The sequence below is a fragment of the Myotis lucifugus genome, unplaced genomic scaffold (assembly GCF_000147115.1).
Source record: "Myotis lucifugus unplaced genomic scaffold, Myoluc2.0 scaffold_3, whole genome shotgun sequence".
Lineage (NCBI taxonomy): Eukaryota > Metazoa > Chordata > Mammalia > Chiroptera > Vespertilionidae > Myotis > Myotis lucifugus.
In genome coordinates this window covers 30,420,006-30,444,249 of record NW_005871051.1, presented here as the reverse complement: position 1 = coordinate 30,444,249, position 24,244 = coordinate 30,420,006, and the positions used below count along the sequence as shown (strand labels likewise).

At 46.4% G+C, this 24,244-nt stretch overlaps 1 long non-coding RNA gene across 1 annotated transcript; it reads left to right on the top strand.

Moving 5' to 3' along the window:
- The first annotated feature begins 8,417 nt into the window (after positions 1 to 8,417).
- Positions 8,418 to 9,698, top strand: LOC111827386. The gene is made up of 2 exons (XR_002830922.1): positions 8,418 to 8,519; positions 8,731 to 9,698. It is a non-coding gene; the product is annotated as an uncharacterized LOC111827386 (long non-coding RNA).
- Positions 9,699 to 24,244: the final 14,546 nt, after the last annotated feature.

The window sequence follows — 24,244 nt, the reverse complement described above, 5'->3', positions numbered from 1 at the left end:
TGATGCAGATTCCATCTCAGATAGCGGGTCTGTGCGGCTGACCTGTGGCGTAAGGATGCACCCACTGGCCGGGAGCTCTGGTGCAAAGGTGTCAGGAGGGGACTGCTCCAGTGACATGCTCCAAATGAATGGATCGCCCCCTATCAGCCCATGGATTTGGAGTAAAATTAAGTAACTCGATAACATTGATTACTTCAAAGTTGGTGCGGAACCAAAGCAAAGTAACTCGCTGCTGATGGGAACAGATCCAGGCTGAAGGCCAGTGAGTAAAAACACTTGGGTTTCGGTAGTTTTCATATATGAGGTTTTTCTTGTTATTCCTGGTTTTCTGGGAGCTAGGGCGTGGATTAGTCTCCCTGTCCATGTCCTTCACAGACCCACAGAGTCTCACGCTCAGCGCACAGCCACAGAACGGTGAGCGAATGAGTGCACGCTGGCTTCTAGGTGCTGAAGGCCATAGGGACCTCTCTGGGGACACTTGGGCTGTGTGACACAGTGCTTCTGAGGGCATACTTGCCTCAACTACAAAGGCTGTCGGCTTCCAAATCCTTCCTTGGTGAGGCAGGAAGCCAAGTATCTGATTTGACCCAAACTTGAGGGTAGTGCCTGGGCCCCTCACTAAGCCAGAGGTCAGAGGGGTCGTGTGGACCGTTACTTTATCAAGTAAAGCATTGGCATTAGACCTGCCATCTTATTGGACTACCGTCTCTTTGTTCTTTAAGCAGTGTTCCATGACCCTTAGTCTTCACATTACTCTTATTTTATCCTCTGAATCATTTCAAAGCATTACCTGGGCAACTTCTTCACCCTTTCCAACGGTGTCTTGGAGGTTCATAACCTCAGTCTATGCTACTTCATTTTGCCTTTCTAAATTGAAACACTTTTTAGGTTGTTTACTTCTTTTTATTTCTTTGAATATTGTTTTGTGAACTTCAGGGCTTGTATCTTTAAATTTATTTGTACAACTATTAGCTTATTTTCTTTAGAGACTTTTTGGTTGATCATACGACAGACACATGGAGGTGGCAGATGGGGACCAGCTGGGAGGCCGTGCTGGGTCTCTTTGATCCAGCACAGCTTTCTGCTTAAACTGTGGGTGTGAGCGAGCCTTGAGGAGCTGTGACAAGCCTGGACTGATGAGTCACAGCAGTGTTCCCGTGATTTGGGAGCCCATCCGCACCCCGTTGAGCACATAGGACTCTCCTTTGGAAACAGCTGCTGTCATACTAGTGGGTGACAGGTAGCCATGTCAGTTAGGGTACCAGTCTCAAACCAGATGTTCCCCAACCTGGGTGGAGAGGAGTGTGGATGCAGCCTTCAGGATTCCCTGTGGTGCCTCCTGGATCACCAGGAGCAGGGATTGAGCACAGTTACATGGAGGCAGGACCACCAAGGGCTCAGACTCCTCACTGATGGAGAAAAGGTTTCTCCTTTGCTAGGAACCTCAATCAAACAAGTTCATCAACTGTAACAAACGTATCACACTGATGCAAGATGTTAACATAGGGAGTCTGAGTAAGGGAGATACATAGGAACTGTACTTTCTGGTCAGTTTTCTCACAAAACTAAAGCTGCTCTAAAATATAAAGTCTAGCCTTAGCCGGTTTGGCTCAGTGGATAGAGCATCGGCCTGCAGACTGAAGGGTCCCAGGATTGATTACAGTCAAAGGCACATGCCCGGGTCGTGGGTTCGATATCCAGTAGGAGATGTGTAGGAGGCAGCCGATCAATGATACTCTCTCATCATTGATGTTTTTCTCTCTCTCCCTCTATAAAAAATCAATAAAAAGTATATTTAAAAATAAAGTCTATTAATTAGAAAACCAAAACTCAAGTGACCATATCTGCTTCAGCTACATTGTATAATCCCACCTGGCCTATTGTAGGAACTCAAGGCTCTTGGTTGATAAACGAACATATAATTCAATATAATAATAATAACACACAGTGTTCACCGGGCAGAGCTGAAGAGGGTCATGGGGGCAGGATGAGCACTGAGCCCCTCCTTTATCAACCTGTCCTAGCTGTACTCACCTTGACTCCTTCCTTGGGTGGGCCAGTTCTCACTCTTCCTGTGCCAGTTTTGACCAGGGCAGGCGACATGTCAGCATCCTTGGCTGATCACCACAGGTTCCTGAATTATTCTTCTGACTGATGTCCAATTCCTGCTTCTCCAGCCTCTAGTGAGACTATGTGGTGTGACAGCACCTTCTTATTTTCTTGTCTGGTGCTGCCATTCACCTGATTCCAGAGCTCAGCCCCAACCACCATCTCCTGGCCCAGGTCCCGGTTCCTGCCTGACTCCTGCTCTCTCTAGGACAATGGGGACCTTGGTTCCTGTGCTCCAGTCTCTGTCTGAAGATTACCTGAGCCAGGTAGGTGAGGAGCACCAACTCCACTTGTTCGGGGAGGAAGCCCATCTACTTCTGGACCAACCTGACAGCTCATCCTTGGGTGGTGTCATCTGCTTGGACACGTCTGAATACACTTCTCCCATTTGGACACTGGGCATGGTCTTCTTGGCTTCCTCCAGCCATGTCTCCGTGTGGCTAATATCCTAACCTCCAGCTGGCCTGGTGCCTGAGTCCTCTTGATAAAAACCAGAAAGGGAGACGATAGTGGTGTGGATTCAGGTAGGCATTTTAAGGAACAGGGAAGAGGTGAGTTAGAGGTTGGAGGCAGCTGTTGTACTGGGAGGAGTCCGGGCTCAGAGCAGAAAGGCCAGGGCTTCAGAGCAGGACAGATTGGATTTGAATCCCCAGGTTGGCTCTGAAGTTCTCTGTGGCCCTGAGGAAGCTTCCTAACCTCTCTAAGCTTCAGTCTTCACAGCTGCAAAATCTGTTCATTGAGCTAAGGTCTGTGGAATGTTCTTTATATTGTACAGTTCAGTATAATTTTCACTTTAAATATTTTACTATTATATAACTATTTTTTCCTCATTATCAATAACTAAGGTATGTTAATGTAAAGTAAGAGTGAATGGTCTCACTGCACTCTACTTTTTAAAAAAATAATTTTTTATTTTTAAATTACAGTTGACAGTCAACATTGTATTAGTTTCAGGTGGACAACATAGTGATTAGACATTTAAATGACTTATGAAGTGGTTCCCTGATAAGTTTAGTACCCCTGACACTATACATAGTTATTGAAATACTATTGACTAAATTCCCTATACTGTAGTTTATATCCCTATGACTGATTTTATAACTGGAAATCTGTATTTCTTAATCCTTTCCCCCTTTTCACCCATCCTGCCAACTACCCTCCCATCTGGCGATCATCAATTTGTTCCTGTATCTGTGAGTTTATTTTTGTCTTGTTTGTTTATTTTGTTTTATAGTTTCTACATATAAGTGAAATCATATGGTACTTGTCTATCTCTGTCTGACTTATTTCATTCAGCATAATACCCTACAGATCTACCCATGTTGTTGCAAATTACTTAAGTTTGGAATTTTGTTATTGGAAATACAGACATGCTCAGTTTATTCTGCAGTGCTTATACATCATAGAAGGTTCTATTTTAACTGCAAGTCAATGTGCTTGGGATTGTGATATAATGACTGAAAGCTCAGACAGCATGACAAATGGTAAACTTGGGATCAAAGGCAATACTCACTCATCCACAGAAGCTGGTCTTGTATGAATTATCTATGATTCATCTTAAGGAAAACATTTGTTGCTGTGTTAGTCATGGAAAGTCCTGTGGTCTAGCCTGGCTTTAGAGTTGGCGATTTTATATACATTATTTCACTTACCCCTCACAACAGTTCCATAAAGAAGTGCAGTAGTGAAAAAGATACAATGGTGGACAAGGTACAATAGTGGATGAGGTACAACAAGGTACAACGGTGGAGAAGGTAAAATGGTTTTGAGAAGGTACAGTAGTGTTGAGAAGGTAGAATGATGAAGAAGGTAGAATGGTAGAGAAGGTACAATAGTGGACAAGGTATAATGGGGGAAAGGTAGAATGACGGAGAAGGTAGAATTGTGGAGAAGGTACAGAGTGTTGAGCAGGTACGATGGTGGAGAATGTAGAATGGTGGAGAAGTACAGCAGTGGTGAGAAGTATGATGGTGGAGAAGGTATAATTTGGAGAAGGTACAGTAGTATTGTGAGGGGTAAGGAAATTAAAGCCAGGCTAGACCACAGGACTTTCCATGACTAACACAGCAACAAATGTTTTCCTTAAGATGTTAGAGAAGGTAGATGGCGGAGAAGTACAAAGGTAAAGAATGTGGAATGATGAAGAAGGTACTATGAAGAAGAGGCTGGCATGGTAAAGAAGATACAAAGAACCCATTTTACAGATGAGGAAATTAAGTTTTGAGACTTGGAGTGGCCAGGTCAAGGTCACAAGATTACTTGTGTTCTCTTTATCTCAAAGGCATAAAGAGATGAGTGAAGAATGCTGGTCTTTTGCCTGTGATCCTTGCTTCACCACATTTCACACGCCTCCAGTTAACTGCTCTGTGTGTTCAAATGAAAGGGGAGAAAACACATTCTCATCCTCTGTGCTTATCATCTCTTTGGTTATTGAATGGCACTAACTACCAGGTATGACAGAACATACCTGAGAAGTGTCCTTTCAATGTGACTGGCTAATGCCTTTCTTTGGATGAGCCATTCCAAAGATGCCAGAGCTATGTCATAAATACAAATTGGGTTGTGAAGTGTGAAAGTTGTTCTATTAAAATAAAGCGACATTAACTTTCTCTTGGGAATAGTGCTATTCTATTCGTTTTCAGCTATATGAATTGTTCTTGCAGCTATATGAATTGTTCTTCACCTCCAAACTGTCCCTAAGTAGTAAGTGCATTTTGAAGAAAGTTATCGCATCTAGAACGTCCTTGAGGTTTGCAGCCAGATGTGTGGCATTCCTGAGCTGGTTGATGATAGGAAAGGTGTGCTTGGATGATGCCAAGATTGCTTCAAATACACAGAGCTGGAGGGCATGTCTGTGGTTTTTATAGCAAACGTTCATTATCTCAGCTAAAGTGATGCCACAACCCAGAGACACAGGAAGAGCTGACTGTGTTTATTTCGTTGATAGGATACCGAAGTTGTCCTGGACATGTCCACAGGCATAGGAAGCAGAGCTGGTTATATGACTTTGCTCGTTGATTCTATGTTTCCATAATATTAAAGGTTATAATTGTCATTTTGTGTAAGGTTGGCAGTCATTCCTATCAGTGCATTTCACTTTGTGGAAGATTTGGGGGAAATAACTCCTCTAATTCCAGCTGCCACTACCCACAGATCTCATTTCCTTCTTTCACAGAAGTTTAGCTGGGAATGTGGTTGACACAGGGCACCATCTGTTCTTCATCAAGGCATTTGACAAGCTTCTCATGATCTACTTGTGGACACGCTGGAGAAATATGAGGTGGAGGCTGGTAGAATGAGGTGAATTACTAACTGGCTGATGGTCCAATGGAATTGTTGACTCAGTAACCCAAAGGTTTTTGATCTTTCTGTTATAGAGCTCTGACCCAATTCCAAACTGTTCATGGACAGAAACACATAAGTCATGATTTTCATATTTATAAATGGCGTGAAACTGGGAGGGGGAGTGATCAGATGTTGGTGGAAAGGGGCTGACTCTGTAAAAATGCATTTTACTGGGCATAAATGTAAGGTCTTTTATTTGGGTCTGCTCACCCAAATCCCACAAATAAACTACCTCCCAATATGAGATAAAAAATAGTTTTGTAGTGGTAGCACGTTGCAAATATCTTAATGCTTCTAATTCATGTTAGTATCAGTTAAATTTGAGTAAACACCATGATAGACCCATGATAGTTTGCCCTCACATGGCTTATAGAAATGTGGTATCTAAGTGGAGGTCTGATTATATCGACCTAAGGAATTGTCGCTCTGTAAGGGGCCACTGGTAAACTGTAGTGTGTGCAGGGGAATGTGTCCTGGCCTTGCGGACGGCTGAAAGAACCAGAGCTTTTCCACGTGGCAATGAGAAGATGAGGGGTGAGAAGTCATTGGTCATTACCGAAAAGCTTTCTGGCAGAAGAAAGATTACTTGTGTTCTCTTTATCTCTAAGTCATAAAGCCAGATGACTAGATGGCAGAAGATGAGGTGTGCAGCACAGAGACCAACCAGTCCTTTATTCCAGAGTCTACAAACACTTGGGAAGACTGCAGACGGGGGTTTGACTGCAGGACTCGGACGCTCTGTGGGAGAGTTTACTCAGGAGAGGCTCCACAGCAGAGATGAGAGTCACCTGGAACTTTAAGGAGTGAGGAGGCTGTGGATGCAGGGATGCTCCAGGGTCTCAGGAAGTCACTCAAGGGGCAGAAGGAGCAGTGTGGAAACCAGATGAGTGGCTGGAGAATGGGATGGTTTTGAATATGAGTTTTGTAGTCAGACTCGTGTTTGACTGTAATCTCTGCCAGGGGCTCGCTATGCAACCTCGATGTTGTAGATAGAATGAGGGCCTCCCAAAGAGGTCCATGTCCTAATCCCCAGAACCGGTGAATATGTTCCATTACATAGCAAAGGGGAGTTACGTTCGCTAGATGGCACATCAGGAGATTATCTTGGATGATCCGGGTGGACACAATGCAATCACAAGGGTCCTCCAAAGAGGCAGAAGGAGACAGAAGATTGAGTCAGTCAGTGAGGTATCATAATGGGAGCAAGGCAGAGAGTGCTATGGCTTTGAAGGTGGAGGAGGTGGCCATGAGCCCAGGAATGCTGGCAGCCTCTAGAGAAGAAAAGGGCAAGGGAACAGAATCTCTCCTGGGGCCCTGGGGAAGGGACTCAACTCCTTCCACACCTTAATCTTCACCGTGAGACCATTTTGAACTTCTGACCTCCTGAGCTGTGAAATAACACATTTGTGTTGCTTGAAGCCACTACCTCTGTGGTACTTGTTACAGCATCGATATAAAATTAATCCACTTGGGTCAGTGTGGCCTCTCTGAGTCAGTTTTTCCATGTATAAAGTGGAGATAGTAATAATATCTATTTCTAGAATTCTTGCAAGTGAAGTATCTAGTACCCCACTTGACCCATTGTGTGTGTTCAGTAAAAAGACAGTCACCATCAATCATTACTATGAAAAACAGGCTCTGTGGGTGAGTTTGCCCCAGCCATCACAAAATCCCGCAATAGTCATCAGTGTCCTCCTCCTCCATCTTGTGGAACCTCTTAACACATGGCTTGTTTTACCTGCATCACCACTGGGATGCAGATCCATGGCTACGGGACTCCCTCACGCCAGTTTCTGAGGAATGATGAAGTGGTCCAGCTGCCCGGTTTGGGTCAAGTACTTACTTACCCACTCCTAATATGACCCAGTGCATAGATAGCAGGAAAACATGATTTGCTATCATGTACTATGAAGTCCCAGGCTCAGGAGGCATGTCATCCGAGCCTCAGGGGATCACAGCAGCTGCCAGCTCTCCTTCCCGGATGGAGAGACCTGGAGGACTGTTACCCACCTCTATTGAGCCAATTCCCTATGTTAGAATCAGTTACTGATAACGAATTTCTGATTTTTCTTAGTTATAAATATTTTGCTTATGAATAACAGAAATCACTAAGCAATAGAGGAATTTTTTTATGATTCTTCAGTTGGCTTATGAAACTAGAGACTAGAGACTAAATACCATCTGGATACTGCCTGTAAAAATAAATAGAAGATAATTTTCTTCTTTTATTCTATGTGTACATCCTTCACCATGATTTATGCACCCCACTTAACACAGTGAAAGTGGCACAAATTATGTTAAAGAAACTGAACCAATAAAAAAAGATATTTTCAGAGCAAGAGAGAGACTGAAGAAATAAAGATCAGGATAGAGACAATACCAAATTTTGAGCCATATAGTTGAAGAAACCACATCAGGCACTTGAGACCATGGGCTCTGGTGCCAGGTTGTCTGGGACCTGCCACAGGACTGCCACATACCAGCGGCATGGGCAAGCTACTTATCTTTTCTGTGCCTCAGTTTCCTCATCTGTAAAGTAAGGTCAATCGTGCCTATTTGGTAGGGTTGTTGAGAGAATTCAGTGAGTTCAAGCACGACCTGGCACAAAGCTATGATTGTGTTAACGACCTCCACTTCCGAAAAGTTTATTTAAAATATCAAATATCACATCTCCTCAGTACAGTATGTGTACTTCCAGTTTTTTTCACCACGTTTAGTATTATAAACTCTTACGTTTTACCCAACTCTAATTTTTATGCAATTTGTTCAAACGCCTTATCCAAGTGAATTCCCCTTTTGTTCACTTTTCAAAAACTATAAATTGAGAAAATTATCAACGGAGAAGATGGCAGCCAACTTGAAACGCTGGGGAAGGGAAACTTCTTCTAAAAAAGGAGCTGCGCTGAGTAAACAGTCCCCGAAGTGGTCCCGAGTGCGTTCCAGATGAGTAATGATTTATGAACAGGAAACCTGGGTCGGCCGGGCTTCAGTGAAACAGCGCGGTGGATGGAAACCAGATGTGGGCCCTTCGGCTCCGAGGCCGCGGAGTGAGCAGCACAAAGGCGGTGAGAGGAGGGAGGAGATGGAGGGGGGAGACAGGAAGAGCACATGTGACCGAGGGGACACACAGAGAGCGGACGGGGTGGGAGAGACAGCCAGCCAGGCAGGCACTAATGGAAATGAAACACCCTCCAGGGTCCACTCGTAAAACGTTGCATCAGCCAGGAGCCTGGAGCTCGTTGAGAATATACATTGTGTTTTAACATTTGTTCCCAGGGAAACGAGCTGGAAAAGGTCAGATGTTTCTACTCACGTGGAAGACGGAGACCATATGTGCGCGAGCGCGTGTGAAGACACACCGTGTGCTTCAGAAGGCACTGCAACGAAGTGCCTCTTCCCTTCCGATTAAATCTCTGAAGGGCCCCGTTTCCTGCCGCTGCAAGGAGACGGCCTTTCAGTGTGATCTGGCAAAGAGAAGAACTTCAGTGTGTCTTCTCCTCCAGGGCCAAGCTGTCTGATACAGAGAAACCGGGATCTGGAACAGGGGTCGGGGACTGTCGCCCGTGGGCCAGTGTTGGCCCAGAGACCGTTTACGTGCAGTCCACCGGTTGCATATCTTTAAAGGGCTGTGGGAAAAAAGCAAAGAAGGTGGTGAAACAGGATTGTGTGTAGTCGGCAAAGCCTCACATAGTTACTATCTCATCCTCTGTAGGAAAGTTGACTAACCCTGGGTCTGGGTCTGGAATGTACGCCATGGCAAGGGAAGCTAGCGTGTGTCATCCGCCAGCGTGATAATGACGGCTACAAACAAAACGGTTCTTAGAAATCCTTGTACGGACCCAGAGAGCGCGGTGGGGTGAAAGTTCATTTGTGCCCCTCATGCTAATGCACTGTGCTTTGTCCTCAAAGCTGGGCCAGGCTGACAGGCAGCGCAGGCTGCTGGAGAGGCAGGATGGAGAGGTTCTCTCTGGGGTCGCAGGGAAAGCACACACTGTTCGGGTCTGTGCAGAGCTGTGCCGGCTCCAAGTGCAGAGCTGGCTCTCACCTCTCAAACCTCGTAAACGGCAATGAGCAACGGGGCCTGATCGTCACCAGGGAATGTGCCTTGGGCTTTGGACAGACCCGAAGAATAAGGCACACAAAGACAGGCAGTTACCTGATTATATGCTTGCTTAGACGCAAGTGATTCTGATGCAATAATGATGAGAATAATAGTGTAATAAACAAAAACAATATTCATCCAATCGCAACTGAAATTGGTGGGTGTTTATTGTGTTAGGCATTGAGCTAAGCACTTCCCCTGAATTATCACATTTAATTCTCATAATGACCTTGTGAGGCTGAGGGAACAGACTCAGAGGCAAAGTAGCATTTCCAAAGTCAACTAGCCATTCAGAGGCAGAGCCGTGGTCTCGGAACAGATTCTTGCCCACCGCCTTTGTTGCTCCTTAACGTAGAAAGGCTCAGTGCGAAGTGTTGGACATAAATGTGCAGGGTGCAAAGGAACTGAAAGTAAATCTTTATGATCCATATATTATCCCCCTTTTCCTTTAAAAAACCACAATAATAAAACCCTAAGCATTGAGGTGTCCCATAATTTTATTCTAGACATAGCAGAAACTGCGTGCACGGCTCATGAGTTAATGTGTTATTACCCGTGTAGACATAGCCGAAACTGCGTGCACGGCTCACAAATTAATGTGCTATTATCCGTGTAGACACAGCTTAAACTGTGTGCACTGCTCACAAGTTCATGTGCTATTACCCATGCAGACATAGCTGAAACTGTGCACACGGCTCACAAGTTAATGTGCTATTACCCATGTGGACATAGCTGAAACTGTGCACACGGCTCACAAGTTAATGTGCTATTACCCATGTAGACATAGCCGAAACTGTGTGCATGGCTCACGAGTTAGTATGTTATTACCCATGTAGACATATCTGAAACTGCCAATCTAGTGAGCTTTCATTTACATGGTGGTTGGATGCCTAGATCCTATAATCCAGTGCCCTGTGTGTGGGCTTCTTTGTCTGTAAGATGAGACATGAGTGATTTCCAAATTGAGGTCAAGGAACTTGGACAGGCATTGCCTGGGCTCACCTCCAAGCCCGCCTGTCTTTGAGAAACCCTACCCTGCAGCAATGGCCGAGCTCCTGACGGAGCTGTGGTCATGGGGGCTCCTCGGGGAAGGTGCCAAGGACCTACCATTTGTCTTTGCTTACGCTCTTGGTGCCTGAGACCATTCTGGAAGCAAAATGACTTGCATTTTACATTGAACCCTTATTAGTAAACGGACATTTAAGTGACCGTGACGCCAAGGCAGGACCCTTTCTCATGTACATTTGGGGCAAGGCTTTTGTTGCCTGGTTCCGTTGTTTCAAAGTTACGGTAATTTCATTATGATGCTGACTGTATGATATTAGAAGATGCAGACAATTTTCTTCAGGCCCCTCAAATTTCCTCTAGAATGGCTTTCCTGGGGACTCTTTCTGTCTGGACTTTTCTCGTCTTCATCATTAAACTGGCCCATTGTTGATGTCCAACTTCACGCCCACATTTCCACTCAGACCCTGACTCCTGCCCCAGGCCCAGGAGAACCTCTGGGTTTTGCTGCCATAATGCCAGATATTAAGATTCATTGATTTAAACGGTCTTAATTCCACAAACTTCTCCAGGTACCTGTGGCCTCTAGGCTCTGCAATAAATAACTGCTAGAGTTGGGTTTCTGTGCCCACTGAAGTGGCTCTTTCCCAGATCACCTGTGCCCTCCATGTCGCCAAACTCCATGGGTATAACTCTGCTGTCATTTTACCTAAACTGCCGTGGCTTTTAGTGCCCTTGACCACCTGAAGACCTCCTCCCTCAGCGGCCATGACTGCTGTCTCCTGCTTTTCCTCCCATTCACTGCACAGCCCTGCCCCATCGGACCTGTGTGTGGGTCTCCGGTCTCCTCCCACTCTCTGTGCCGGAGGGATGGAGGACGTGTGCCATTCCTGGGGTTCCGGGGGTCTTGGGAGGGTGATGGGATAGCTGGAACCAGCCCCAGATCTGAGAGGCAGTAAGAGATAAAATGAGAGGTCTCCCCTCCAGCCTGAAGTCACAGATGCCCGGGCAGCGGGAGCAGCACTCAGTACACACATGAGGGTGAGAATATGATGTATGACATGAAGCAACCGCCCATTCGGTATTTAAATACACTGCAAAGCAACTCTAAGGCAGCGTTGCTGGGTCACATACAAAGCGACGTGTAGTAGGCACATCTCTTTCTATAAAATGGTTCGCCCGAAGGTGGGTCACAAATGAACACAGGTCAGCATTTCGGTGATCACGGGGGGTGGCACCGCTGGCGGACACAGGCACCCACCTCCTTTCGTGACCAAGGGAAGAGGAAACCTCTTCCTGAGTCTGTGGCCTCCTTGGAGCCTGCCAGGTCCTCTCCCATCTGCGGGACTCCCGCTCCTCCCTGGACCAGCACACACAGAAAGAGGGCCTCAAAAGTCTGGGTAGCCTGACCCCTGGGTGAGGGCTGAGCGTGCTTTCTCCTCTCCCAGGCTGGACACCGTGGCCTCCCGGGATCCGGCCAGCTGGCACCAGAAGGCTAATTCCTTCCCCACTTGGCAGCAAAGTGCCCAGTTTGGAAAAGAAGCCAAACTTCCATTTACAGCTTTGCAGCCAGCCTTTCGCAGATGCTAAGGCCAGGGGCAGGCCACCGGAGCTCAGCAGCCCCCGAGCCTGTGTTCACGGGGAGGAAGCCCATTCTCCACAGGGGATGCGTCCTGTGACCCCCAGTGAACACCCAAAACCGCAGATGGCACTGAACACTGTGGGGACTATACTTTTCCTTTCCATACATGCCTATGGTAAAGTCTAATTTATAAATTAGGCACAGGAAGAGATTAACAATAACTAATAATAAAATGGGACAATTATAACAACATACTGTCATAAAAGTTATCTAAATGCGGCCTTTCACTTTCCCTTCCTGGCAACTGGTCTGATAGCCAGTTGATCATATGTTTTAAACAGTGAGCGGCTTAAAACATATGAATTGCTTATTTCCGAAATTTTCTATTTAATACTTTGGGACCGTGGAGCTGAAACCTCGGAAGGTGAACTGCGACTAGAGAAGGCCACCGCCCTTCACCTTGTCAACTATCACCCATATGTAAATATGCATTTACATATTCAGTAACTGGGATTTTTTTACTTGGCTGTGATTATTTATTAGCCAAGTGGATAAACAGTAATTGCACCCAAAGACTCGATGGTTATTGTGTCTAATTATATCCAGCAGAGCGCTTGGGGGACACTGTGCTTGGAGTCGTCCTCTGATTGAATAGAAGGGCACAGAGAAGCAGAGAGGAGCACAGTCTGGCACAAGGTGTATCTGCAACCCCATCAGCTCTTGTCACTGGAACTCGCTGAGCCTCAGTCCTATGTTTACCCTGTCGGTCACACACATTTCAGAGGAGGTTTATAGGAATGAACTAGAACCACATGAAACGTAACTAGATGCTCAGTAAATGCTGGCTGCTTCGTTCTTTCCAGCTGGCGCAGGTTTGGGTGCTCTCAGACCCCGGGCCCAGCACTCCTCACCTTTGTTCCCACAGTGACTCTGTGGGGCGGGCCCATCACTACCCGCTTTCCCAGAGGTGCTGAGGGACTTCCCCAAGACCCCAGGGCCACTGAGGGGCTGAGCCAGGATCCAACCCCAGAGCCCCAGCTCTTTGCCTTCTCAGGAGCTCATGCAAACAAGCGGTCTGGTGGGTGAGGGACCCCACAACCAGCCGGAAGGACCCAGTACGAGGGACAGAGCAGTCAAGTGCGAAAGAGAGACAGGAATAGAGACTGTGCCTGCAGCTGAAGGCAGACCTGGCCTCTGGGTGCTGGGGAGGATTGGTCCCAGGGGGGCGGAGGGGAGTGGGGAAGGGGCAGGGGAGGCACTAGAGAGGAGAGCCGGGTCTTCACAGAGTCCTGGGACCTTCGGGGTGACTGCTCAGTGAAGAGGTCCCCGCGTTCCTGTTCACAGGGCAGCCGGCTGCACCGAAGCTGGATCAGGGTGTCAAGGGTTGTCTTGATAATAAGAGAGGAGGTCTGGAAACTTCCAGAAGAGGCAAATGCTTTGCCCGACATGACAGCGTCTGAGTTATTTTCTTTGGCAGACGATGCTTTGAAGTTGATCCAAACGCACCATCATCCATTCCTAACGATTCCAAAAAGGGCACCACATTTGAGCTGGGCAGCCCCAGTGTTCTCTGCAAACCTTTTCCATAGAAACAGACTCTTTACCAAAGAAACTGCCTGAGGTCACTTGGGACAGAAATAGAACCGTTTCACCTTCCTATTTGTTCCTGAATAAAGCAACTTGCAGGCGTTTCTGCCCGTTGGTTAAAGAGTGAGAGACCCTGCCCGTGTGCATGAGGATCAAGTATAAATTCCCACCACACTTGTGGGTCTGAAGGACCTTCCAAAAGAAAGTGATTGATCGTTTTATTGCCGATGAAGCATAAGGACTGAATATCACTTAAAAGTGAGATTCATGAGTTAGAGGCTGAACAACAACCTATTACTTGTTGCATGAAAAGAAAACCTGTAAACGTATGAACAGTAGAATTTGTTTCCTGTGGTTATGTAAATGCTGTCTGTGTCCTTTCCCAGGCCATTTCATTCCTTTTATAAAGAAGTGGAGGTAAAAAGTATTTTAACAATATTTTTATTAGTAATAAATATTCATTGAGGAACACTGGAATAATAAAGAACATGAAAGAGAAAATAAAAAGCAGCCCAAATTCTACAACCTAGCCTTGATTCTAGGGGTCATTTTAATGTCCCTCCTTTTATGTTTCATTTTGTGTTTTTTAAAAACTGTTTCTCATGCAATAAAAAGGAGAATGAGAAGATATTTCACATATTCTCTTGAGCCCTATTAAAAATGCAAAAATAAGAGAACAAGAATATAAGTTCCAAGAAGAAAAATTAGAGCAAGTCAAGTGATGTGCAAAAAAAATAAAATAAAATTCTATGTTCCCTTAACAAGTATATTTGTGCAAAATGAATTCAAATTAAGATAGCATGAAACAAATAATAGGGATAAGATCTATGATCAATATAAGGAAGAGATGTATTGTGGAAAATTTAATAAATAATAAAGAAGGAAAATTTCAAGAGGCCCTTTAAATTTAATTTTTAATTTAAAAAATTATCTTTATTGTTGAAAGTATTACAGATGTCCCTCTCACCCCCGCCCGTCCCATGGTGCCTTCAACCCCACACCCAACCCCCAGGCCTACTGCTCTATCCTCTGTGTCCATGGGTTAGGCATATATACATATAAGTTCTTTGGTTAATCTCTTCCTTGCCCCTTATTCCTTCCCTCTGTGATTACTCAGTCCGTTACATGCTTCCATGTCTCTGGATCTATTTTGTTCATCAGTTTATTTTGTTCATTAGATTCCACATATAAATGAGATCATGTGATACTTGTCTTTCTCTGACTTTCCCTTTTAATTTTAATTGAATAACTGATGTGGCTGGGAAATGTGTATATGAATTAAGTGAAAAAATCACCCAGACATGATGGCAATTTCATTAAAGAGTGTTGCTTGAGCACAGCAGAAATGATATGTTCTGCACAGAGAAAAATATTTAGAAATGTAAATATAACTGAAATACTGCTGTCAGTGTGATAGAATCTTGGTAAGAACTTACAGTCCAAGTTATAAGAAAAAGGAAGAAGTTATAATAGTTCTCAGCATTTTGTAATAACTGGAGAGGGTCCAGATATAAATAATGCTCCCAGGAAGCCATATTTATTCCCAGTGTCAGGGAGAATCTTTGTGAGTACAGAACGTTTGGAGCTGTGTGCAAGAAGGCCCAGCTGTCTGAGAAGTGGCTTGGTCTGAAATATTGAGAATAATCTTAAAATTTAACACAAGCTGGCCAAACTTAATGTATGTGATCACAGGCTGGGGTCCTCAATAGTTCTTCCCAAATGCTGGACTTGTTCTCCAATTCAAGATGTGCAGGAGTAACCTCTAAAGCAGTGGTTCTCAACCTTCTGGCCCTTTAAGTACAGTTCCTCATGTTGTGACCCAACCATAAAATTATTTCCATTGCTACTTCCTAACTGTAATGTTGCTACTGTTATGAATCGTAATGTAAATATCTGATATGCAAGATGGTCTTAGGCGACCCCTGTGAAAGGGTCGTTCGACCGCCAAAGGGGTCGCGACCCACAGGTTGAGAACTACTGCAAAGTGAGCTGTTCTGTCACCTCTGCTGGAGAAACAGGTGTATTGCATCTTCTTGGCCATGGAAGGGCCTCTGGGCTCTTCCTGCCCAGCCCACCCCCATCATGACTGCTCATCCCAGAAGGGAGAGGCTACAGACAGGCTGTTGACCCTGCTCTGGTCTGTGGTGTCCCCTGGACACCCAGCTATCATCCCTTGTTCTCTCCTAAACACGGTATATACTCATATCCACCAACGGGGAGCAAGTAAACCGTTACTTATCCCCGAGGACTCTGGGTGGCCACAGCTTCAGAAGGCCCTTGCTCAGAGTAGATGCCTGATTTTGTTATTTTGTAAAACATAAGGGTTCAGTTTATCGTTGAAGGCCAGACTGAGGGTGGGTGTCAGAAACTAGCTCTCCATCAGCGAGGGCCGGCTCATGCGTGAGGCTGCCACCGCCCACCGCGCTCGTTCTGTCCCGTAGTCCCATTGCTGTGGGGTCTCTCCACGCGTGTTTTGAAATAGCTGTTGTTTTCTTCCTCCTTTTCGTGTGTGAGTGAGGAGTATAAAATGTCCTCGCTTGGGGAACTCCTTTGATGCATGGGGATGACATTTATTGATGAGAAGTGGGTTTGGGGACTGACGGTGCATTCAGTGTCCTGCAGGCTAGTAGAATATTTGTTTGAATTGAAATCAGAGGTGAGATATGATCTGAGGAGTTGCCAGTACAGATAGTTACTAAAACTGTGAGTGTGGTTGAGGTCACTCTGCAGGGAAAACTTGGGAAATAGTAATGTTTATGGAGTAGGTGGAAGACAGTGAATTTAGAAGGATTTGTCAGAGAAGGGAGAAAACCACAAGATTGGTGCTCGGAAATCAAAGCCCTAGAGTTTGAAAGAGAAGGGATCCCATCAACAATGCCAAATACAACAGAAACGTCTAACAAGATGTGGGATGAGTAGTGTCAACTGGACTGAGCAGTATGGACGCATGTCCTCCAGCAGAACAGCCCCTGTGGGCGGTCTGGCTGGAAGCCAGGGTGCAGGGAGACATGGAAACGACCCAGAGATGATTGGACACAGAAGATGTGGTGCATACACACAAGGGAATACTACTCAGCCACAGAAAAGATGAAATATGCCACTTGTGACAACATGGACGGACCCTGAGGACAGCATGCCAAGCAAAATAAGTTAGAAAAAGTCAAGAACCGCATGATTTCACCCATGTTGTTTTCCTCCTCTTTTTGCTTTGCCGTCAAACCCCACAGGGTACAAAACCATAAATTCCTTAGTGAGCTAGCCTAGAAGCCACTTGTCCTTTTGCCTCCCCACTTCACCTTATGTTTACTTTTAATCGTTTCATGCAGCGGTTCTCAACCTGTGGGTCGCGACCCCTTTGGGGGTCGAACGACCCTTTCACAGGGGTCGCCTAAGACCATCGGAAAACACGTATATAATTACATATTGTTTTTGTGATTAATCACTATGCTTTAATTATGTTCAATTTGTAACAATGAAAATACATCCTGCATACCAGATATTTACATGACGATTCATAACAGTAGCAACATTACAGTTATGAAGTAGCAAGGAAAATAATTTTATGGTTGGGGGTCACCACAACATGAGGAACTGTATGAAAGGGTCGCGGCATTAGGGAGGTTGAGAACCACTGGTTTTATGGAAAGTGGTCCTGAAAGAGCTGACTGTGCAGAGCCTGGATAGTCCCCTGTAAAGTGCGACACCAACAGCAGGATGTGGCGTGGAAACCAACTTGCCAACCCACCGAGCAAGCCACTGGCAGATGAAGACGGGTCTTGGCCTCTGACGGGCTTGAGGTTATAACTTATAGCTCCACCACTCCTAGGAAGTGATCCAATCTCTCGGAGACGGGAATTCTTAGCAACGCGTCAGAAAATATCTCACATGTAGCAATCCCCCTTCTTTTGCCTGCCATCTTTCTCTCCCCCTCCTCCCTCTTTTCCTGAATTTCTCCTCCTTTACTTCTTACAGGAAACAGAATGAGAAACACTTTTTCTCAGGGAATCCTCAGGCTTCGGAGACTTCTCAGTAAATGACGTCCCCAGGCATCAAAGGAGTTCCCCCCAGCGAGGTCATTTTACGTTCCCCCCTTTCCTCAAGGGTCCATGTGGCTGTGGGAGCCCAGCCCACATCCTTTTACCCAAATCCTGGCTGATAGAACCACTCCCACCAAAGGCAACTCGGAGCCATGGTTGTCAGGATCACTGGCCAGAATCATAAAAATGTTCCCAGAAGTCTGCAGTTATTAAACCATATTTTAAAATTTGACCTTACTTTGCCTTTACTTATGTGATTTTTTCCAAGTTGTGACATAAATTATGATTACAGAAATAAGTTAATCTGAGAGCCTTTTGGTTTTCTGCAAAACTTGGAGTCTGGTGCTTGTTCGTGAGGTGGGATGACGATGATAAAATAAGGTGGCAAACGTGGTACCAAAGCACAGAGCCTGGGACAGAGGCTCCCTCAGCGTTTCCTTTTACAGGCGATGTGATGTGAGGGGGGAAAAACACAAGTTTGAAATTTTAAAAAATCAGCATCAGTGAACAACATTCAGAATCTGAAGTGTTCTTGAGTGATTTTCATATTCACTTTCCTGTGAATTTTGTGTCCTGCTTGCATCCCTGAAAGAGCAACATCAGTATTATGCAAAGGCAGGACTCTGTCTTAGGGGAGTCCCTATGCACTTAGAATCAGAGACCACCGTAGCCATTCTGGGTCTGAGAAGGAAGCTGACATCCTGGCACTTGGAGTCCTGATGGCGTGGAGGTCTCAGGCTCCCAGGTAAGAAAGCTTCCATCAGGGACATGACGACGACTCCACTCAACTGAAGAAGACTTGCATGTGGGCATTGTGAGGTCCTGATGCCCCTGGACCACAGCCGAAAAGAGTGAGTCTCCTGGCAGGAGCTCTCGATTCTGATTGTCACTGGTAGATGGGGTTGCTGAGACCCCCGTGGGGGCTCCAAGGAATGAGTCTGGAACCAGGGGATCTTCTGAGTGCCTCTTAGTTCTTCCATGTAAGAACTAACTAACGTTAAAGTTTAATGGAAAACTAGAGAAACCAAAGGAAAGACAGGATGGACGAGGACTCATACCCTTTGGAGTGAAGACTTGGGCTCGTCTCCCACACAGAGAGCCCAGAGCAGCCTCTCCAGAGCTAGTGGGAGAAAGAAGCCGTGGACATCGATAGACTTCATGACCAATGACAGAAACAGGACTGAGGCGCTTTGTATGTTTTCTATTTGCTCTTTATGTAAGTACTAGAGGCTTCATGACCAATGACAGAAACAGGACTGAGGCACTTTGTATGTTTTCTATTTGCTCTTTATGTAAGTACTAGAGGCCCAGTGCACAAAATGTGTGCATGGGGGGAGGGGGTGGAGTTGGGGATTCCCTCAGCCTGGCCTGCACCCTCTCCCAATCCGGGACCGCTGGCTCCTAACTGCTCACCTGCCTGCCTGCCTGATCGCCCCTAACCACTGCCTGCCTGTCTGATCGCCTCTAACTTCTTGCCTGCCTGCCTGATTGCCCCTAACCACCTCTGCCTCAGCCCCCACCATGGCGGCTTCATCCAGAAGGACATCCGGAAGGTCGTTCGACTGTCTGGTCTAATTAGCATATTATGCTTTTATTATTATAGATTCTTTTTATTTTGTTTGTGTGTGTGTGAATACTCACCTGAGGAAATTTTTTTTCCCATTGATTTTTCAGACAGAGTGGAAAGGAGGGAGTGGGGAGAAAGAGAGCGAGAGAGAGACATTGATGTGAGAGAGACACATCGATTGGTTGCCTCCCACACGCACCCCAACCACGCTGGGGATGGAACTTGCAACCCAGGTACTTGCCCCTGACCAAGAATTGAACCTGAGACCCTTTGGTATGTGGGCTGACACTCTAACCACTGAGAAACACTGGCTGAGGCTATGTTAATCATTTTTAACACCCTTCCCCATTTTCATCTTATGTACAAGTTGTTGGGCATTAATTTGATAATTTATGCAAAAAAACTCAGACTGTGACTGAATTTGAGAAATGGTTAAAATAGCCAGCAATCGATGCAAGCATTGGGATGACATGCCTCCACATTTTGGGGAATGAGACACATAGCTGTATAGCTGTATTTCGTAGGAAGAAATATCGACTTGCTCTGTGGTTACACAGTAGTTACAGTTGTGCAGAAGGTGCCCATGAAAGCTGAGTAGCCAAAGGGGTGGACTGAGTAGCCAATTTGTTGCCTCTCAGCTTCAAATCTACCCTTCCTGGACCCTTTAAATACTTTCCCTTGCTCGCATTTATCACAATATTTGTGAGTAGAACCCCTGGGGAGACATTGCCAGAGGAAGGGACTTTCCTTGGTGGGTCTAGCGTGTCCTCTTGGCAGGCTCCCTTGCTGTGTGTGGCTTCCCAGAAGCTCAGCTCCTGCAACACGCGGGGTTGTCCTGCGCCTTCTGCAGCGGGGACAGTCTCCTGGCGCCTGCTCACGCACTGCGGCAGCCACCGCGCCCCTCTGCACCTCCCTCGCGGTGTTTGTGGTTTGACAGCAGTACCTCTATCAGCACAAGGTCTCATAACACCTTTCCAGCCTGTCCTTGAGGCTGGTTTCCAGCAAGTTCTACTGGTTCACAGCACAGCAACCACTCTGCTATCCCGGGAGACAGGACTGTGCCCTCTCCAACAGACCTGGGCCTTCTCAGCCCTGGTGGAGCCGGGACTTCCCTGAGTGCTGGACCTCAGCCCCAGGGACAGAGTGGCCTCTGCCTGCCGGCCCCATGTCCCTCAGGGGTCTTTTTACTCTTTCCTAGCCAATTCCTTGCTACTCCAATCCCCTGTTTTATTTAATTCTTCAAACTTGGCTTTCCCTGTCTAAATTGCTATATGGTTTCTGTCTCCTGCTTGAGCTATAATTGACACACGACTATAATCTTTTGAGGAGAAAAAAATGAAAGTTTGAAAAATTTAAAATTCAGTTCTTCTTGAATAGGCAACGGTTGGTGCTCACAGGGCTGCCATGGGAAACATTCCTCACGGGCTCTGCTTGCGGTTCCTGCGTGTGTTTGCTCCGCTCTGATCTCTAGACTGGCTTCACAGAATACGATGGAAGGGCTGTCCGAGGCTTCATTTCCTCAGCATCCGTCAGCGGGATGCATACGATCCCTTCATTTCAGGAACACGCGGTGCGCCCATCCCCCGAGCGCATGCAGGTCTGAGCGTGGCCAACAGTCAGCCATCTGGGCCATCACCATTGACAATGGGGTGTGGAGGATGCGTGCGTGTTTGTGAAATCCTCCTGTCTCCTTTTCTGACCTCCAGCTGTAATCTTAAATGAAGAAAAAAGCCCAGGGCTTCAAAGGAAAATTGCCTTTTAATTTCTTGGTGGATGGCAGTTGAGAGCAAAGCCCGCACAGCTGTACCGGATATGAACTGGGAAGTCCCTGCACTCCTCTGAGGCCGCCGTTGGGACCGCCAGGGTGGGAGCTCCCCTCACGGGCAGCCAGGCCGGCACAGACCTGATTTGGATTTCTGGGCGTTTTCTCCCAGGGAAGCTGGTGTTACTTTCTCCCACCTGCTAAATAAAATATTATCTGTCACTGTTTTTTTAAATTTTTATTTTATTTTTTTAAAGGAGTTGTGTTGTTTGTTGAATTCATGGGCCTGAACTGCCCCAGTTCCTGTCTGCACCCTCTGATCAGCTCACAGCCCCTTTCTCATCTGCTTTGCAAATCAGAAGCAGAAAACATGGATGCGTGTGCTGTGCCTATTCCCGAGCTGGGGACAGACCACGTGCCAGGTGAGTGAACTGAAACGAGAGGGGACAGCACCTCCCCGGTGATGGCCAGAAAGTTCACATCCACGTGCCTTCTGCAGCCTTGTCATTCTTCCCAGTGCGTCTGGGATTTTTCTGGGAAGACGAGAGTGTGGTGTGCCAGGAGGAAAATATGAATTTCCCCCCTGGTGAACTCACTACGCAGGCTTGGGGAGCTGCCTGCCTGCTCTGCGCTGTGTCCACACTGGCAATGAGAGGGGCTAGGATTCCTTCAAGCTCGGGAATGGTAATACCTGATGTTTGCTCCCAAATTCCTGGTCAAGAACTCCACCCTGGAAAGACCGTGGCAGCAACAAGCCACGGACTCCTCTTGCCAATGGTATGTGCAGCTTGTGAGATGTGCACAACACCACGTTCCCTTACTCCGACCCACAGGACAAAGATGGCCACGTTTTTAAAGGACATTATTCCCCGAGGTGGTCTGTGAAAAGCGGAGAGGGCAGTGGTGATCAAGGCATGGAAGTCCACTGGCAGAAGGCTCTGTGTGGGCCGGGATTGGGGACGGAGGGAAGCTGGCCCTCAGGTGTGGGTCCACTGTGGGGGGAAGGGGCAGGTGAGAGCTTTGCCATTCCCACGAGGGCAAGCACAGTTCCCGTGGGATTCGGAGAACTTGCTGGGAGACCCTGCTGTGCCTCATTCCTGGGCCCCTCAGAGTGCATTGTGGGAGTGTGCCAATCTTCTTAGGAGATGGTGAGACCCCAGCCCTGGGAACCCCTCACAATCTAGCCAGATCCTGCCATTTTCCAAAAAAGAAACAGGTTATGAACAAGGTGGTTGGGGAGATGTGTCTCCCGATTCCCAGTCATGTGGGGAGAGGCTGCCCTTCCACCAGCCTCCTCGCCATCTTCCTACCTGCTTTTCTCTGCCTCCGCCTATGGCTTTCCACAAGCTCTAGACCCTAACTCACAGGAAATACTAGTCCCCGTGGAACCAGGAGATGTGTGGTCCCGCAGGGATGGTTCTGTTCATGTCCACAGAGCTCTCTCCAGCTTCGAGCATGTGGCAGGCTCCGGGCCTGTGCTTGGTGCTTGCTGGCTGGGTGATCTAGGGTGGTCGCACTGCCTTCTTGAATCTTAGCTTTATCATTTGCAAAACGGAGATGATGTTAACTTCCTATAGAGCAGCAGTTCTCAACCTGTGGGTTGCCAACCTGTGGGTCGCGACCCTTTCACAGGGGTTGCCTAAGACCATCGGAAAACACATATATAATTACATATTGTTTTTGTGATTAATCACTATGCTTTAATTATGTTCAATTTGTAACAATGAAAATACATCCTGCATATCAGATATTTACATTACGATTCATAACAATAGCAAAATTATGAAGTAGCAACGAAAATAATTTTGTGGTTGTGGGTCACCACAACATGAGGAACTGTATTAAAGGGTCACGGCATTAGGAAGGTTGAGAACCACTGCTGTAGAGTGTTGTGAATGTTAAATGAAGCGATGCATACAGGCCTGAATGGATGACCTTAGAACCTGCTTCCCAACACTATTGATCTCACCACTGTTTATGGAGCATTCACTATGGACCTGAGGCTACGCACACATTGGACACACGGCAGTAAGCAAGAAAGGAGGGCACGACACCCACCCTCAACATTGTTACGTTCTGATGACACAAGTCATAAAGCAAAGGTACACGAGCTCCCTGTGTGACTGCACAACTTCCAGTGTTTTTTTTCAGAGGCAATGATTTCAGAACTGGTTCTAGCACTGAAATCCCAGATAACAGCGTGCTCCAACCCTTAGTATGTATTTGTGACTGTATGGGCTCAAGACGCCTGGGCTTACCTGATGATGAATAACATAGAACCATCAGGCTGGAGTGGAGGTTTTCGGATCTCTGAAGTCTGCATGCTCCTCACATTTACCGTTTATCATAGAAGAATCTGCTGTTTGGAAATATTTGAGTGTTTACAACACAAGATAACCATTTAAGGTCAATTTAGATTCAAACTGAATCTGAGGTTGTTGTTTCTTAATTTTTTAAAAAATTTATTTTTATTGATTTCAGAGAGGAAGGGAGAGGGAGAGAGAAACATCAATGATGAGAGGTAATCATTGATTGACTGCTTCCTGCATGCCCTCTACTGGGGGTCCAGCCCGCAACTCAGGCATGTGCCTTCGACCAGAATCGAACCGGGACCCTTTGGTCCGCAGGCTGACACTCTATCCACTGAGCCAAACTGGCTAGGGCTGAATCTAAGGCTTTTATCTCCCACGGTTGGTACTCCCGGTGCAAGAAGTTACTGGCCTGTGAAAAGAAAGGGTCTCCTCCCAGTTAACAGAAGAGACGCAGCAGCCAGCACACCAAGGCAGCACAGCCTGCAGGGAAAGTGAGTGGCCGGCTCCGCCCACTCCTGCCTGCGCTCCTCAGGGGCTCGGACCATAGGCAGGACTCCAGGATAACTGAATGTGCTTAGTCTTTCCATTTTAAAAGAATAGACTCAACAATGCACTCGGTTTGACATTTTTGGGAAGAAAAAAGCCAGCATGTCTTGTTTGGTGTTTGTGCCTTTGAACCAAGAGCTAATTTCTGGCTGTAGTGATTCTTGAGCATCTTTTTGTAAAGCCCATACCATTTATATATTATTAATCACTGACCAAGTCACAGCATTTGATTTAAAAACAGCAGTGAACGTAATGGTGGATACCTTGGAAACAAACAAACAAGACATCCA